Below are 4,448 nucleotides of genomic sequence, written 5' to 3'. Positions count from 1 at the left end.
ATTATCTGATCACATATTACTTATTTCGTTCATTTTTATTATTTGTTGTTTAAGTTTTTTTACAGTAATTAAGAAAATAATTAAATTATTTAAATTATAATAAAATATTCATTAATTTGACTAAATTACCCAGTATCTCATCTAATTTAGAGAGAATGAGATAATAAGATGAATTTTAAGAAATTACAAAAATAATTATTGTGTTTAGTAGAAATAAAGATAAAATTAAAAAAAATTAATACTCATTAATCTTCTTAAAATGACTGATAATTTTAGACAAAACCTTTAAAAAATGACATATAAAAGTAGATGAAGAGAGTAAAATCCTATGAATATCACTAAGTTTACTTGTGTGCTATCTTAAATAACACTTAAAAAAAAATATTTTTAGCTACAATTTAAATTTACAAATCCATTATATGAAAATTCACATAGTTTATTTAGGGGTGAATGATTTCGATTTGGTTCTACTTAGAAACCAGAACCGAATCAAAATTTTGATATGATTCTATTTTGGTTCTTTAATGTTTCTATTTCAGTTCGGTACGGTTCTTAGTTCTTTAGTTCTAATTCAATTCGGTATAGTTTCGGTTTGGTTCTCGATTCTTGAAATAATTTTATATAATTTTTTCTTAAAAAGTTATACTTAAATCAGCATTTAAGTTTTGAATTAGTTTATTAATATATAATATACCATATAATATATATTTTAGCTATTTCTAAATTATATAATCTTTAACTATAAATTACATATATAATTTAGGATTAAATATATTATATAATATAATAATATATCATATAATATACATTTTAACTATTTATTATATAATATTTAACTATAAGATACAAATATAATTATGAATTAATATATATATAGTATAACCGTATATTTATAATTAAGAATTATAATATAATTTAATGTATTTATAACTAGAATTATTAAGAAAATATAAAGAAATGAAAAATAATATTAGGTTGTATTTATTTTATAATTATATACACATATATAAATATATATAATTATATTGAAAGTATATAATGTATCTAAAAAAAATCATACAAAAACATGTGTATAAATTTAGTTTTTGATTCGATTTTGATTCAGTTTCTGTTTGATTTTTAGTGAAAAATTAGAATTGAACTAAAGTATTAAAATAAATTTGATTTGGTATGGTTCCTATCATTTTGATACAATTCTTCAGCTTAGTTTGGGACCTCCAGAGATACCGTGCAATAGATTTATTGCTTATCTGTCGCTAATACCTTGAAACTATGAATTTTTTACCATGTTCCAAAAAAAAAAAAGAAAAAAAGAAGAAAACTATGAATTTCTTACAACGCATTAAATTTATTGTTACTCCTTTAGATGATGTATTAGTAATGAATTCAGTTGGTCATCCCCAAAAAATATTAATGACAAATAGATCTGTCACTAAAAGTCATGGTTTCTTATAGTGTGCTACATAATTCAACTATTTATAAATAAAAAAAAAATTGTTAAATAGTGCATAAATTGAACATGCATATATAATTGGATTTTTCTTTTACCATAATTATCTAATATAAAGATAATAATCAATTAAAAATCAAGTTCAATCATGAAAGCATATGATTTATGCAGATAATTATAATTTATTCACATGATTATCGGTTACCTGTAGAATATGATATGACTCAACAATATTAATTTTTTTATTATATCGTTTTAATCTAAATAAATGATAATGAGATTAATTGATTACAAATAGTTTGTCGATACATAATTGTATTAAGAATCCATCAAATTAATCTTGGGAAAAGTTGATGAAGACATCTTTCTTGTAGAGTAATCACTTCAATAAGTACCTTAACTTGATTAATTAGTTAATTAATTGATGTTAACCTTTTTCGAAATTAGTCCTAATCTTCATTTGCCTTGTTATAAGCTGATTATGTCTTCAATATTGTGTATATTACTCTAGAACAACGCGCTATTGAACATTAAACTTAGTACTTTCATACATAAATAATTTTTTTATTAACCATTTTAAAAGTCTCTCACCAGCCAAAATTTCATAGAGATTAAACAAAAAAAAAGAAGCAAATGATTTAGGGTAGATGTGGCGAACTGATTGGCCAATTCAGATTGGTGAGTTATTTAGAATTTTTTTTAGGCAAATTTAGATAGGATAAATTACAAATAAGTCCGTGAGGTTTAATAAAACTCATATGTTAGTTCTTGGTGTAAATTTGATAACAATTTGATCCTTAAATTTTATTTCCGTCAGCAATTTGGTTCTCATATTTTACTTATATTAACAAATTAGTCTCTATAATTGGCTAGTAAATTTTGATAACCAGTTTGTTAATAGAAATAAAATATGATGACTAAATTGTTAACCAAAATGAAATTTAAGGATCAAATTATTACAAAACTAATATCTGGGACTAATTTATAAATTTAGTGAAATTTTAGAGATTTACTTATAATTTACCAATTTAAATACAATTATTTTAAGTTAGGGACAAATTTGAACTACACATCAAAATGCCTAGTAAGTAAAGGTTTCAACTTAATTTGAATCCATTATTTATGTATAGTTTTTGTCAAAACTCACTCTTCCGTCCAAATTGCAAAAGATATAATTTTCTTTCATATTTTTTCTTTAATTATATTCCACATTTACAAATGGACCTTTCATCCATTTATAATTATAAAATGGTACTAAGGTCGCAAGCCAAATTAGTTTTCAATCTAATTTATCTTCCATATTCAGAAGGGAATCTAATATGTACTTCTAAATTTGAAACATAGACTTTATTTGTTTCTAAAGTGTTATCTCACATTAGTTTGAGATGAGATATTTGAGTCTAAATATAAGACTAGGGTACACCTCTTCTCCTTGAACTAGATTTTGAGGTGGAGTTCAGTTTTATTTATTTTCTCTATATAATATCAGAGCCTACCCTGCTCAATGTTGGGCCACCCGTTGATATGTCTACCTGCAAATTTCATGCTTCAGAAGTTCATGCCTGAGCGTGTTGAGTCTAAATATAAGACTTGAGCACACTTCTTATCCTTAAGTTAGCTTTTGAGTTGGGGTTAAATCTGGTTTCTCTATGCATTATATTGTTGTCAGTATACTTCTTGTGGACTTAAGTCTCTTCAGCGATGTATCTTAGAGCCATATTCCTTGAGTGCTTATGCATCACTATATTTGAGGTTGAACACTTGACACACCTTAGAAAGGCCAATTGGACGTGAGCACCCTCTTCCTCAAGGATGCGCTTTAGGTCACTATTCACCATTCATAGGCTAGCCCAGGTGAATGATGGTCTTGTGTGCCTCTGGAGCTCGAAACTAATCGTGCTAAACTCTAATCGCTCCCAAATTTAATACGATGTTGCAACACATCCTAAAGGAGATGAAGGATAAGAAATCACCTACCTTTCGGCTATCTAATGGCTCGATTACTTGCTCTCTTTCTCAACTTTACTCATTAGGTTAATTTGGTTACTACTAAGGCTTCCAAGCCTTGGTGCTACCTTGTATTGATCTCTAATCATCCTAATTTTTTAGCCATGGTTGATTCAATTCCTAAGGGTCTCCATACCATGGAAGTTGCCGGTTTATGCTACATATGCATAGGAATCACTCATTCCTTTAGGTGGAAGCTCATCAAGGCACTCTCATGCTTTGTGACTTGGCGCCTTCCCACTCCATTATGAGCTTTTAACCCTTGAACCTTCATGACTAATAAGTGCCCTTGGTAGCTTAATTGCTCGTTTCTCACTCCTTGGAGAGTGAAATAGGCTGGTTGCTCCCAAGTGTCCTACTGGCATCCTCAAGGTGCCTTTTAAAGCTCAGTGTCTAGAACTTGGTGAGACTGAATCCTTCTCGTCATGAACCTAGGCAAATTGATAAGGTGGCATTCTTGGCCTCTCTTAAAGTTGAATTCGGTCAAGGGATTGCTTGCTTGCTTTAGAATTGACTGAGGTCTCATCATAGCTACATGGTCATATCTCAAGGCTTAACAAAAGTTCACGAACTCCATCTTGCCAATCTTGTACTATCTCTTGCTTTAAGTTTAAAATCATGATGGTACTATAATAATAATAATAATAATAATAATAATAATAAGATTCTAAAAACCACGAAAAAATTTTTCTAAAAAAATATAGTAAAATTATGAACAAATAAGATTACTCATATATAATGACTAGAGGATAAATTTTAGGTTCATTTTATTTTTCTCAATAACATGTATTGACGACAAGCTATATTTTGACTTCTTTTTATTATCAATCATTGCTCCAAGTGAATAATTTTCAAAATTCCCGAAATTGATTTTGAAATTTTGACTATAATTACTCTCAATCTTAAAAGTTGGGATATGTATTCCAAAATTAGAACGTTTAATTATAATTGTCAATTAATGAAAACATTTGGTCTAAGTACAACTAGAAAC

Source organism: Hevea brasiliensis, chromosome 14 (genome assembly GCF_030052815.1).
Source record: "Hevea brasiliensis isolate MT/VB/25A 57/8 chromosome 14, ASM3005281v1, whole genome shotgun sequence".
NCBI classification, from domain to species: domain Eukaryota; kingdom Viridiplantae; phylum Streptophyta; class Magnoliopsida; order Malpighiales; family Euphorbiaceae; genus Hevea; species Hevea brasiliensis.
Note: the sequence above shows the minus strand (reverse complement) of the source record.